Source organism: Vipera berus (genome assembly GCF_964194415.1).
Source record: "Vipera berus genome assembly, chromosome: 11".
Taxonomy (NCBI): domain Eukaryota; kingdom Metazoa; phylum Chordata; class Lepidosauria; order Squamata; family Viperidae; genus Vipera; species Vipera berus.
In genome coordinates this window covers 6943324-6958806 of record NC_138214.1, presented here as the reverse complement: position 1 = coordinate 6958806, position 15483 = coordinate 6943324, and positions in this window count along the sequence as shown.

The following is a 15483-nucleotide window of genomic DNA, read 5'->3' as shown; positions in this document are numbered from 1 at the left end:
ACCTAGAACTAAGGGGAAATTTCCTAACAATGGGAACAATTAATCAGTGGAACAGCTTGTCTCAAGAAGGTGTGGGTGTTCCATCACTGGAGGCTTTTAAGGAGAGATTGGACAACCATCTGTCTGGAATGGTATAGGGTCTCCTGCTTGAGCAGGGGGTTGGACTAGAAGACCTCCAAGGATCCTTCCAACTCTGTTATTCTGTTCCAGCCCCACTGGTGATATTTAAATGCATTTATGACCCTTAAGCCATTCCATTTTGTATATGAAATGTCCCTTTTGATATCCCTCTGGACCTGTTTTTGCAGTTTGAAATCTTCTGATAAGTTCAGAGGTCCACCCCATTTTCTGAACCAAAATTCTTTGGATATGTTTGAGATGTAATACAGCTACCCCAGAATTGCTAATGTGATGTCTTCCATTAGGTTCCAGATGCGAGTAAGAGACACAAGCATGAATGAAACCTACTGGGATGTCCTGCTGATTGAAAACATGTAAAATTGTTTGGCAATTCTAATAATTGCAGAATGGTTAACAATATTCCATTGCTATGTAGTTAAAAGTCACTGAAGGCATCCATAGATTTGGGTCTACATTTTGCACATACTTTTTCTAGCATACAGAAAAAAAATAAAAAGTCAAACATCATTTCTTTAGTCTCCACCACAAGAACCTCTGTCCCTCTGATAGTTGTTGAAATACTCAGAATATGCAATGATTAAGACAAGAAATTCAAATTAGGTTAGGAGGATTATTCCTCACCATAAAGGCCATGAAATCGACATGAGAACTCAGCAACCTCTTTGTAATGATAATAAAAAAAAGTGCACTCATCTAAGTGCAGGTAAAGTTTGAGTATATTTTAGCTAGCAACCACTCTGTCATTGGAATGACAGCCAACAGTTTTGACAGAGGAGTGATTTATATTTCACTGGCATTAAAATTGTAATATTGAAATAGCAGGTGACTGCACAACGCCAGAGAGAAAGTGGGCTTAAAAACGTACCTCAAATTAGTTAGCTGTACAAATCTCTACATGAATTTCTACACTGTTAAAAATAGAGCCTGGTTGAATTTTTGTAGGTGGGCAAATGTAAGTAAAATGCACGGGGAAAATCTATTAAAATTAACTGAGTAAAAATTGCCTAGTAGTATGATTCTATGCAAGTTTGTTCATTACTAGTGCCCAGACAAAGCTCTTCACAAAAAAGATAAAACAAATGATACAGAATGATTATCATTGTTTTAGACAGGTTAACAACCAGTAGCCTGGGAAACACGTCATGTTAAATCTAAAAGCTACTCCACTAACCCTGGGTACAGATAAGCTGTGATTAAGATGGACCAAAAATAAATTAGGAAAGGCACATTCATATTTATTTACTGCTTGTTACATGCTTGCCAAGTTTGGGTGTTCTGCTTCAGTAAATGATCCAAAGGTGAAGGGAAGAGAATGAAACACTGTAGACAGAGCAAGTTTTTTAAATGGTTCTTTTTTTCTTTTTGTTCATGAATCAGAGTTATTAATACCAAAACAGATTTTTTTCCCCCAACTTAAACAAGCTCCTACGAGAAACAAAAAGTTGCCAAACCAAGCTTTTGCTTTGTGCAGGGTACTTTGCAAAAACAAAATTTCAACTGCCTGAAAAGTTGTCCTACCATGGGCATATGGAAAAGGCAGAAAACAAACTTTCTCATCCCAATTCCCCTCACTCTGTTGAGTATACACAGAAGCAGAACGCTCAACAAACTGTTTTATGGATTTCTATGGGAAATGGAAAGCTTTCTACCTTGTTTATCGTCTGTAGCAAAGGCCAGCGGTCTGATGTTCTCTAGATGTGATCACCATGCAACGTCCAACTTTTCTCATTGTTGTTATTGTGTTCGGTCGGGCGACAGACGACACGGAGACGGATTGGGGTTTGGTCTGTTTATTTCACTGCACGTGGTCAAACTGACCTCGCATGGCCCCGTGTTGCTTATATGTCCAGCAAGTGCCGGGCGCTAGCCAACCCCCTGGCTGGAATCTCCCGCCTTGCCTCAGGCACCCAACCCGGTGTCCGAGAATTCCCACCGGCTGGACTAGCCAATCACGAGGCTGTGTGATTGTATACAGAACAATTGTCCACATTCGCTAGATCTCCTGATAGCTATACCTAAGTAAACACTTGGAAAGTTGCCATTAGTTTTTGGGATTTCAGGCAGGCATCCGTTCAATCCTACTTGGAGATATCAAGGACCTGAAATAAAATGTATAAGTAATGATTCTAGGAGATTTGAGACCACCTTTTATAATCTCTGGCCATTGGACATTTGGTTTGTGCTTGCGATTATTGGAGTTCAATGCCAGGAAAAACATGGCATTGTCAATCTTTTATTAATCAGAAGTTGTTGGGTTTTTTCCACCCCCTTGTCATGCTCTGTAAAGGGCAGAGCAGGTAAACAGGCTCCCTATAAATATAATTAGTTTCAATCCTGCCATGGACTGGACTCAAATGGGCCTAGTTTATTTGAAGAACGCCAGAACAGTTTGCAAGGTTTGCACTTTTGACCTAATGGATACTGACAGTATGATATGAGCTGGGAAGAAATTGGAATATATTATGTGTGGGCTGGCTATCTATGGAACATCCAAGCAACTATTACGACACGTTTCAGAATAGTTGCTAAGCTCCAAGAGTGGCTTACGTTAAAACTTCAGCTAGTTTTAATTGGAGAATAAACACCCAAGTCAAAGATACACCTCACAGTGATTCAGAGATAACACTTTAGTGTAGGGCTTAATTTTATAGTATGATGAACAAAATGCTTTCAATAAACAAACACCAACTGGATGGATGGGAGACTGACAGGTAAAGATAGATACAGTAGCTAAAGATAAATGGGTACAGTTTTTAACTCACATTTATAGGTTTTATTTTTAATGTGACTATTATTTCAGGTAAATGTTAGATATGTGATTTGAAGGACAGAAACATTTGATGGTTTTGGAATAGTCCTGGGTAGATTCAAAAGGCTTTCTTTTGTGTGACTTCATCCTCCTGCCAATTTGTCATTCTGGTGTCGTTTCTCTTTTCTTTCCATAGCATGATTTTTCCCATACTGATAAAACTGTTGAAGGAGTTAAATATATGCCAATTTTAGTCAATTTTCCCATGCTGAGGACTTTATTTTATTTTATTTTATTTTTAATTCCATTTATATCCCGCCCTTCTCCGAAGACTCAGGGCGGCTTACAAGCTTAGCAGTAGCCTTCATTCTATGTATATGCCTGCTTGTTAGGGCTTTCACACCCCCCCAAGAGGCATTATTACAAAGTCAGCTTAATTGCCCCCAACAATCTGGGTCCTCATTTTACCTACCTGGGAAGGATGGAAGGCTGAGTCAACCTTGAGCCTGGTGGGACTCGAACCTGCACTAATTACAGGCAGCTGGTGTTACTTAAGGAGGCATTAGCCCACTGCTCCACCAAGGCTCTAATGAGATCCTCAGCATTTACTGAAATGTCTAGTACAACTACCATTCCCTGTTTTAACTATAATTCCCATCCAAATCATACAGACATTGAATGCTTCTGCACCGGAGACAAATTCCTTGTGTATCTAATCACACCTGGTCAAACAAAGTATTCCATTCCATTCCATTCATGAGATAAAGACTGAAGTGAAAACTGGTTGAACCTCAAACATCACCAACTGCCATTCCATTTCATCATCCTGACTCTAACTCGCTGGTTCTCTTTTGTAGTGGACCAGAGTCATCTAGTATAACAACAACAACAACCTCAATAATCAAGAGCCTTATATATATGCAAGAGAATGTGGAAGAGAAGATTGATAGAACTACAGCAAAAGAGAGCTTTATTTTTTTTCTTCTTCTGCATTTGCTCTGATCATTATAATTCTTCCGGCCATTACAATTACTATGCTTCTTAACAGTGCTTTTTTTGTAAAAGAAAAAGGTGCCGGAACTCACACATGTCATACAACCCGCCTTGCCTACCCTACAAGGCTCCATCCAAAAAAGGTGCCGGAACTCCATTCTGGGCATTCTATGACAAAAAAAGCCCTATATATATATATATGCGGTTTGAAGAAGTAAGACAAACTGAATCACTTCTGGTGCATTTGCAGTTAAATGATAGAAAAACATCAAAAAAATAATGGATAATGACGAACAAAAGCTTGCTGCTAAAAAAAATAAAAATCAGCCACTGATTTCAGCTGGAACTGAACGGATCAGCTTATCAGGGAAACCACAATAAACCTTAGGGATAGTTTTTTTCATAGGATCCCACTCTCCTTTGAAAATGCTTTTGTCTTCGATTATTATGGCTCTGCTACCCTAGGATGCTTTGCATAATGCAAAAGAGCGCCTGTGAGAAGTTGCTGGAACAATATTTAACATATGTAAGGTACCATATTTCAGCTGCTGATGTGATCATTTATGACTAACCTATTACAATTTGTTAGCGCAGACCTGACCTTTCCCTTGTAAGGAAAGGGCACATTTTACAGCTTTCTGAATACGTCTTATCTATTTAGGAGGTTTTACAGAAAAGGAAGACGTAGTGACATTTAGTTTTATTTTAGTTCACTGCCATTAACCTCCCGCTGCTGACTTTTAGATGGCTGCACATGGTGCTTTATCAAGACGTAACAAATTAAAGCCCACATCCAGGCTCGAAAGTTAAAGCATGTTAGCACATTGCAATTTGTTTCAGAGATTGCAAAATTTAAATGAATTTGCTTAATGATACAGGCTGTGCAGGCCTGACGACGACACAGGGAGACGGTGCTATAACTGCAAAGTGAAATCAGGAAGGGCCTCAGAAATTGCCAAAGCACATTAAGAGCCCCTTAAGGCTCAGGAACTGCCACCCTGTCGAAATGTTGAAGACTATTGGCTTTAGTGCTGGAAACATGGAAAGCTGTCTCATATCAAGTCAGACCATTGTATATGAATTCCACTCTGTGTGGTCTAGTGGTTAAAGTGTTGGCCCAGAAACCAGGAGACTGCGAGCTCTAGTCCCACCTTAGGCATGGAAGCCAATTGGGTGACTTTGGGCCAATCACCAGGAGAATGAAAGTTCTAGTCCCACTTTAGGAAAGCTGACTGGATAACTTTGTGCCAGTTATTTTGTCTCATCCCAACCCATCTCACAAGGTTGTTCCTGTGGGGAAAATAGGAGTATTAGGTATGTTCACCACCATGAGTAATTTATAAAAATAATAAAGGTGGGCTATAGATAATATCCGAGATACCAGTTTCATGATGCCTACCCTGACATATAGAACCTCTACAGTTTCACAGACTAGACATGGCAGACCAATGAAATATCTGAAGAGGGAGGCTGGGTCTTCTGAAATATAGACATTAGGGAGAAATAAGAGGGAAGATATATTGGGTTCATTTGATAATTGTTTCTAACAGAGAACAAATTTTGGATTAAATTCAATTTCATCCTGAATGAATGGTACATATTTTCATGATGCAAGTCTTCTTTCCCAATCAGACCACTACACTGATGTGGTGTACAGTAGTTATTTTGCACAGTTTCCTAAATTGCCTCTCTCATTATTAGTGCGTGAATGTTCAAGTATAATTTTGCATCATGAAAAAATGTACTTTTCTATCCTAATGAGCCATTTGCATTTTGTGTTCCCTTGTAGCCTTGTTTTGATACTATATGAAAACAAGGAGCTGAATGAGATATTCCCTGTCAACTCAATAATCCAATGTATATAAATGCAAGCTCATTAGCACATCACAAGTACCTTTATGCTACCACAGAAAGAAGCAAACACATTTCAAGGACACAAATTAACATATACAACATCCAGTTATGGTATCACAGAAGTTGTATAGTGCCTTTCTTCCTTCATCTGTGCAATAACCAATAACAACTGTGTAAGAGCCTTGGTGGAGCAGTGGGCTAATGCCTCCTTAAGTAACACCAGCTGCCTGCAATTAGTGCAGGTTCGCATCCCACCAGGCTCAAGGTTGACTCAGCCTTCCATCCTTCCGAGGTAGGTAAAATGAGGACCCAGATTGTTGGGGGCAATTAAGCTGACTTTGTAATAATGCCGCTAGTGTGTGTGTGAAAGCCCTAATAAGCAGGCATATACATAGAATGCAGGCTACTGCTAAGCTTGTAAGCCGCCCTGAGTCTTTGGAGAAGGGTGGGATATAAATGGAATAAAAAAAAAAGGTTGACTCAGCCTTCCATCCTTCCGAGGTAGGTAAAATGAGGACCCAGATTGTTGGGGGCAATTAAGCTGACTTTGTAATAATGCTGCTTGGGGTGTGTGTGTGAAAGCCCTAATAAGCAGGCATATACATAGAATGAAGGCTACTGCTAAGCTTGTAAGCCGCCCTGAGTCTTTGGAGAAGGGCGTGATATAAATGGAATTAAAATAAAAATAAAAAATAAGGAGAAGATGGGATTATTGCTCTCCAACTCATGATCCCTTAGATGCAATTTATGTAAGTCCTGTATAGGTTTCCTACATCATAAATACAGGTAGTCATTGACTTATGACCGCAATTGAGCCCAACATTTTTATTGCTAAGTGAGACATTTGTTCAGTGAATTTTGCCCAATTTTATGTCCTTTCTTACAGTTGTTAAGTGAATCTGGATTTCCCATTGTCTTTGGTTGTCAGAAGGTCACAGAAAGTGATCACAGGATCCCGGTATGTTGCAACTGTCATAAATATGAATCAGTTGCCCAGGGTTTGAATTTTGATCATGGGGACGCTGCAATTGTCGTAAGTGCGAAAAATGGTCATAAGTCACTTTTTTTAGTGCCGTTGTAACTTTGAACAGTCACTAAATGAACTGTTGTAAATCTAGGACTATTTGTACTTCTGGCTATGATCTTCAGCTCTCATTGAATGGAATATAGTAATAACAACCCAAAGTGAAGGATACAACAGGGTGAATGAAAAGTCTGGACCAAGAAATGCATTTCAGGTAGCTTATAAAACCGCACAATTGAAGACAGCTGACTCAACTCCCAAATCAGGCCATTCTACCAGAATGTGCCACAACAAAAGGAGACAGTGTCCTGATTGGACAATTCTGAATTGATAGCATTGTTAGTAGAAGATTTCTGATTATCTGTTTAGTGTCAGGGAGTGTTTACTCCCAAGGAGAAATCTGAAGCAGATGTTCTGTTTCTACACTTGATTCCTTTCCCATCAGTGAGACTATTAGGGATATTGCGAACGTTCTTCTGATGCTACATTGAGTGAGATTCAGAACTGTGGTGATGAAGGATCCCTTTACCTATCCTGAGGATAAAAAAAATGGTCCTGGTTTATTAGGCAAAATGTCTCTCTTGGTTAGATGGGTGATGGTGATGATCCAACAGCAGATACTAGAAATTATAAGGAGCCCTAGTGGCACAGTTGTTATAATACTGCATTGCAGGCAAACTCTGCCCACAGCATGGAGTTTGATCCTGATAAGGTTGACTCTGCCTTCCATCCTTCCGAGGTCGGTAAAATGAAGACCCAGATTGTTGGTGGCAATGTGCTGACTCTGTAAACCACTTAGAAGGGGCTGTAAAGCACTGTGAAGCAATATGTAAGTCTAAGTGCTATTGCTATATAAGAGCCATAGTGGCACAATGGTTAGAATACCTTCTTGCAAGCAAACTCTGCCCACAACTAGCAGTTTGATCCTGACAAGCTCAAGATTGACTCAGCCTTCCATCCTTCCATCCTTCCAAGGTCGGTAAAATGAGGATCCAGACTGCCAAATCTGTAAACTGCTTAGAGAGAGCTGTAAAGTACTGTGAAGCAATATATAAGTCTAAGTTCTATTGCTATCTGCCAAGATAGATTGTAAGTAGACCCAAATGTTTATAGGGAAGTGAATGGAAACTTTATGGTTGATTAAAATAGAAATCCTTCTAAAATAGAACCTAAGCAATAAATGTAGTCACAGTTTGCCTGCTGTGCTAAGACAGATTATGATTTATTGGAGAATTTGATTGGAGAATTCGACTTTCAGAGTTTCATAGAATTTCTTCTAACTAGTAAGTGGGTAGATTAGTAATTAAAAAAAAATAGTTTTAGCCTCAAGAGCCTGAGATCCAATACAGAAATGGGCAACTCCACAGCACATCCTAAAGTGGACATACTGGATAAAAGAGATACATTTTCTTCAAAATCGGAAATGTTGTGTTGCTCAAATATTAAATTCCAAAATGAGAGGACGTGGGATATCTGCATTCAGACATGCAATCACATTTCCTAGTGCTTTCAATGCTTTCTGGTATTTAAAAATCGACCTTTAGTTGAAATCGCAGGTGACTGTTGCTAAGTTTGGTCCATATGCTTTTTTTATTTCATTTTAACCAAACCAGACAAATACTGAATGCTTTGTTGTACTTCATTTGGCTTATTAAATGTTGAAGGATTTCCTGAAGCAACACACAATGGCAAGCAACACTTGATAGCACAGGCAGCTGGACTGCCAAGCTGTTAATTGAGTTGCTGCAAATTTTCAATATCTTCCTCTCCTTAAACTATTGGATTGCTCGCCCTAGTCAAAGCAAGATTTCCCTGGATGCTTCTGTAATTTTTGCACTATATGAGTTTCATTGTTTTGGGTGATTATCTGCACTGTGGCAATTTTGTGTCAGTGCTAAATAAGCAGCACCCAAGCAGAGCCTTAAAATGCATTGGGAGGAGTTTAAAAAAAGCAGTTTTTTTAAAAGACAGTAGAGATATTGTAGGCCCATTTTTCATCCATTTTTCTCCTCATGTATTGGTAAGATCCACTTGCTTGTTCATTTTATTTTTTATCCTTTCATTTTGGGCACAAGCAGTAATTGTGTGAAGCCAATGCAAAGCTGGAGATTCGAAAATGTGGAAGGAAGATATTTGTAGCAAAAGAAATCTCTAGAGATAAGAATGCATTTATTTAGCAAAAAAAATATCCACATCGCTAAATACCAAAGCAAATAGAATCAAGGCCATGATGATCCATTTTTTTTTGGGGGGGGAACAAATACATTAGTATAATTATTTAATTGATCCACAGGGCTCTTAAAGGATCTCGTGTTCCTGGTTGTGTATCTCACGAGGTTATCAAAGGTGTGTTCTATGGTATTATTGCATTGTTTCCCATCTATGCTTTTATTGTATTGAACTGCTTTTTAAAGGTTGCGCAGATTCAAGGAGTAAAACCAGCAAGTTAGTTGGAGGGATGTTCTGGGGTCTACCTAACTGTTAATGGCATGATAGCATATTCCAATATTTGAGGGGCTGCCACAAAGAAGAGAGGGTGAATCTATTTTCCAAAGCACAAGAAGGCAAGGCAAGAAGGCAGGCATGGATGGAAACTAATCAAGGAGAGAAGCAACCTAGAACCAAGGAGAAATTTCCTGACAGAAAGAACAATGAACCAGTGGAACTACCTGCCTCCAGAAGTTATGGGGTGCTCCATCACTGGAGGTTTTTAAGAAGAGACTGGACAGCCATTTGCCTGAAATGGTATAGGGTTTCCTGCCTGAGCAGGGGGTTGGACTAGATGACCTCCAAGGTCCCTTCCAACTTATGATGATGATGATGATACAGAAAAAACATCATAGTCTATTTCAAATGCATACATATACATGGCAAAAAAGGAGAATCCTGCGAATGTATATATTGGTGTTAGGGTCTCCTGCTTGAGGGGGTTGGACTACAAGACCTTTAAAGTCCCTTCCAAGCCTCTTATTTTGTTAACTGTACTTTTTTTCCTCCAAAGAATGCCTTGGGCTTATCTAAAAGCCTAGAAAGCTAGGTCCTGTTGATTAGAACTTTGACAGATGTAGCTGAATCTGTACACTCAGCTGGCTCTAGCTTGTGTATCTAGGCCAATAGCAATTTAAGCCAGAATTAAAGCCCACGCTACAGATGGGCAACTTGCAAGTGAAGCAGCAATTAGTTCTCTCTAGTTAATTGTGGTATTTGGCAATTATAGAGGAAACAATATTACTTGGGTCTTGCTGTGCAAGCTTGCACAGGACTGTAGAATAGAGTACCAAAGCTGAATGCCTTTGCTACTGGAATGCTACAGATCTCTCCCTTCTCCTCTTGTTCAACTGACTGGGCTTACTTGGATAAGGAAACCTTTTAGATAAACCAGAGGTCTTCAAACTTGGCCCTTTTATGACTTGTGCACTTCAAGTCCCAGAATTTCTCAGCCAGGCATGCCTGGCTGAGGAATTCTGGGAGTTGAAGTGCACAAGTCATAAAAAGGCCAAGTTTGAAGACCTCTGCGATAAATATATGTTCTAGTGTCAAGGCAAAATAATGATGGAGGCAATACATTTGGGATTGATGGATAGTGACAGCAATTGGGAAAGTCCAATGTCACCTGGAACCCTGAATCACATGGAATGCTTATAGTGTCATGTAACACAGAGAGGCCTTAAATCTTAAATCAAGATGTGGGTTTTGGGGTTTTTTTCCCCAAGAAGCATTCCACAGAACAACATTCATCTCTTGCTTTGGTTCTGCCTTGTTCTCTATGAGTGACCTTTAGGTCTTCACACAGCAAACATCAAAATTTTGATGCTTCCAAATCTTTAATTTCCTTCTGCTAATACAATTAACTTCTTTGTTACACTTTAAAAGCAACAATTAGCCTCATCAGAAAAAGATGGAAACTTCTGCTTCCATAGATATAAAAGGCTGATATTATGAACACTGATGTAATGAAGTATCAAAAGTAGCACCATGAACACTTCCAAGCACCATGGATGAATTAAGCAGAGTTATAAATGACTGTGTTATTTAAATTTGCCACTTAAACAGGTGTAAAAATGATTGAGTGGTTTTGTGTCTGTGTACGTGGTACTTATTTTATTCAGAAAGTCAGTGGGAAAACAGCAATTTAGGAAAAATACCCAGAAAAAAAAAATAAGGAGAACTGTGTGTCAAAAAACATGTCCATTTTTGTAAAGCCTTGGAAAAGGGAGTGTTACGAATATTAAAGATGTTACCAGAATAACAAATTTGGAAGGGACCTTGGAGGTCTTCTAGTCTAAACTCCCAGCTCAGGCAAGAAACCCTATACTCTCTTACTTTTAAGAAGAGATTATACTCCCTATAATCTCTTCTTAAAAGCCTCCAGTGTGGGAGCACCCACAATTTCTGAAAGCAACTCAATCCTCTGATTAACTGTTCTAACTGTCAATAAAGTTCTCCTTAGTTCTAGGTTGCTTCTCTCCTTGATTAGTTTCCATCCATCTTGTTCCATCTTGTTCTGCTTGTTATTGTACTTCTTGAGGTTAACATGCTTGCTGAGCTTACTAACCTAGATTCATTGGCAAGAATTGAAGTTGTGTCATACCTTCCGGCAAATTCTTTGCCACTATTTCTTTTTCTTATCTTCAGACAATTTAACTGAAATTAAGCTAGCTGAGTTAGTCTTACTTGGTTCTCCATAAGCTTATTTAGTTGTTGCAAAATGAAAAGGCAAGGAACTATCAGTGTTGCACTGATGGAGAAAATCTGGAGAGACTCCACTAATTCCTCTGGCTAATTTTATCATAATGACAGGGAATAAAAATAAAAATGTATCTCAGCTCCACAAAGAGAGAGTTGCCATCTCCATGACTATCCTTCATAGTTCTTAATTTCTCAATAGGCTGGAAAGTTGACGGTAAACAAATCCAAACTGAAATTAGTGCTAGAATTCCCAAAATTAAACTGCATAAATAAATATATGCTTTTAAAGGAGCAATAAAAATAAGGAACATTATTCTGTGGAGCTAATGTTGTCCACTGGTTTATTTCCAGCAGTTATACAGAGCTGCCTAATTGTGTTGTGAATTGACAAGAAATGATAGCTCATATTAGCCAAAAAGTGGTTGTCAGTATAAATTGCTTTGCAATAATTTTGAAGACAAGTTAATAGCATGAAAAAGTCTAATTTTGAGTCATGTTGAAATAGATGAATATGACAGAATGACAAGTATACATGAACGGTGTCCAAACAGAATGAAATTTCTAATATCAAAGAGATGTTAATCATCCTTTGACTTTAACATTGGCTATTTGCATTTTTTTATGTCTATAAGACAATTGTTGTCCAGTGCCTAAAACTTGTGGAAGAAGGAAGGAAGGAAGGAAGGAAGGAAGGAAGGAAGGAAGGAAGGAAGGAAGGAAGGAAGGAAGGAAGGAAGGAAGGAAGGAAGGACACACACAAACATATACACAGAGAGAGTTAAAGAGACAAAAAACCTTTGTTGGGTGCAAAGTGCAAATATAAAAAAGTCTCTCTCTCTCTCTCTCTCTCTCTCTCTCTCTTTGTGTGTGTGTGTGTGTGTGTGTGAGAGAGAGAGAGAGAGAGAGAGAGAGAGAAACCCAGCCCACATCTTTCTGTTGGATTTTTACTCTATCTTTGATAAGAACACTGATGGACTGATGAATTACTGATGTAATGGATACATTAAAAGAGATTTGCTTTACATTTGTTTTCAAGACAAAAGGGATGACTTGTGAAAACAGAACTAATTGCATCAGAGACAAAGCCCATGGAATCCTTTCTCATCTGTGCTGAAAATGAATCCCAGCTCAAAGAATTGTGTACAAATTTGCATCTATGGGAGATAGCTGCATGGAAAAAAAAACACATTTGGGAAAGTTGCGTGCAAAAGAAGGCAAACAAAAATGGCTGGGTGCTTATGCTGGTGTTTATCACTATCTAGATTACTTTTGGTTTCATTAGCATAGCAAACCCCAAAATGACGTTTTCCACCTTAGATTGGAATTGAAAGGCAACAATTTGGGTGTTATGAAAGTGTGCACTGTGCCAAATTAATTCAGGAGCAGTTTGATTTCAAAGCATGCTCAGCGTGGAAGGGAAAACAATAGCTCAATCAGATTTCTCCACCACATTTGATGAGGGCCATTACAGCACCTCATTGCTTGTTTCTCTCTTTCCTCTCAAAAACTACTGTCGGTAGCCCTCGACTTACGATGACACATGAGCCCCAAATTGCTGTTACTAAGTGAGACAGTTAAGTGAATTTTGCCCCAGTTTATGATCTTTCTTTCCGTGGTTGTTATGCTGAGTGCAGTGGATAAGTTAGTAATGTAGTTGTTAAGTAAAGTTGGCTTTCCCTTTGACTTTGCTTGTCAGAAGGTCATAAAAAGGGATCAAAAGTCCCCAGGACACTGCAACGGTCATAAGTAGGAACCAGTCACCAACTATCTGGATTTTTATCACGTGATCGTGGGGAGGCTGCAAAGGTCATAACTGTGAAAAGCAGTCATAGGTTGTTGTTTTTTTTCAGGCTGGCAATATCTTGCCCTCACTTTCTTCCAATGTTATTCTTACCTCTTCGTCAAAGTCCTAATCCAATACCACCTGTCTTAAGTTTTGAAAGAAAATCAATGGAGATTTGTGTCAGCCCAGCTGCAATTATGCGTAGGGATCCTGGGAAGGCTGCGGTATTAATTCTCTGTGAGAGAATCTTCATTGGAAAATGAGTTTGAAGTTTACTCTAGGCTGGGAGAAATGACAAAACAACAACAACAACAACAACAAAGCAGCATCTCCTTCTTTGTCTTTCAGTGCAATTTTCATTCCCTCCTTTGCAATTTCATTTGTTCTACATGTAGCTTAACTAAGCCGCTGTTAAGGGAATTTATTCTTAAATGCACTAGGAAGGTGCTTTGAGAAGCTGGCGTATATTTAGCGGGGAAGGGATGTTCGTGTAGGACATCTCCCTGGTAGCCTGATAAAAGCCTGATGAGTTTGAATGAATACCAGCGACAACTGCCTAAATGGGGATGGTAATTACGACATAATTGGAATTGTCTTCAGGTAATTTAAAGTGATGTCTAAATCCTACCTGGGCTCATCTCTTCCCAGGATCAGTGATAGCTCAGATGTGTTATCCAAAGTACTGAAGCTTCTCTGCAGATTAACTCTTGGATGGCCTCGAGGGTTAAGAAAAATAGAAAGATCAGGAACACTGCATCCAATTTTGGTAACTACGGTGTAAAAAAGTTGCTGAGACTCTAGGAAGAGTGCAGAGAAGAGCAACAAAGATGATCAGGGGACTAGAGGTTAAAACATATAAGGAATGGTTGCTGGAATTGGGTATGTGTAGTTTCATGAAAAGAAGGACCAGGGGTGACACGATAGCAGTGTTCCAGTATTTCAGGGGCTGCCACAAAGAAGAGAGGCGTCAACCTCTTCTCCAAAGCACCTGAAGGCAGGACAAGAAGCAACAGATTGAAACTAATCAAGGAGAGAAGCAACCTAGAACTAAGGAGGAATTTCCTGACAGAACAATTAACCAGTGGAACAACCTGCCTCCAGAAGTGGTGAATGCTCCAACACTGGAAGTTTTTTAAGAAGAGACTGGCCAGCCATTTGTCTGAAATGATATAGGGTTTCCTGCCTGTGCAGGGGGTTGGACTAGATAATCTCCAAGTCCCTTCCAACTTTATTATTATTGTTATTGTTGTTATTACATCTTCCATAGAAACAAGACAACTAATTTGGGGGAAGAAGAGACGACCAATGCTGTGCCAACTTTGGAAGATCAAAGCACTCAAAAGTCCATTTATTTAAGTTCACCTTTCTACCCAAACCATATGCAGAACACAGGTAGTCCTCAGCATAGGACCACAATTGACCCAAGACTTCTGTTGCTACGCAAGGCAGTTGCTAAATGAGTTTTGTCCCATTTTATGACCTTTCTTGCCCCAGTTGTTAAGTGAATCACTGCATTTTTTAAAGTTAGCAACATGGTTGTAAAGTGAACCTGGCTTCCCCATTGGCTTTGCTTGTCAGAAGGTCACAAAAGGGGATCACATGACCCCGGGAACACTGCAACCATTATAAATATGAGTCAGTTGCCGAGCATCTGAATGTAAATCATGTGAGCGTGGAGATGTTACAAGGGTCATAATTAACAACAACAACAACAACAACAACAACAACAATAATGTTGGAAGATACCTTAGAGGTCATCTAGTCCAACCCCCTGCTCAGGCAGGAAACCTAAACCATTTCAGACAAATGGCTGTCCAGTCTCTTCTTAAAAACTTCCAGTGTTGGAGCATTCACCGCTTCTGGAGGCAGGTTGTTCCACTGGTTAATTGTTCTCACTGTCAGGAAATTTCTCCTTAGTTCCAGGCTGCTTCTCTGCTTGATTAGTTTCCATCCACTGCTTCTTGTCCTGCTTTCAGGCGTTTTGGGGAATAGCTTGACTCCCTCTTCTTTGGGGCAGCCCCTGAGATATTGGAACACTGCTATCATGTCATCCCGAATCCTTCTCTTCATTAAACTAATTGTGACAAACAGTCCTAAGTCCCTTTTTTTCACTAAATGAACTGTTGTAAGTCAAGGGCTACTTGTACTACTTCAGATTCTCTTTCTTAGAAAAGGGGTCAGTAACGTGGTTAACAAAAGACTTGAAAGTTGCGTTCAGGCAAAATGTTTGATTACTAGCTACAATGGAGG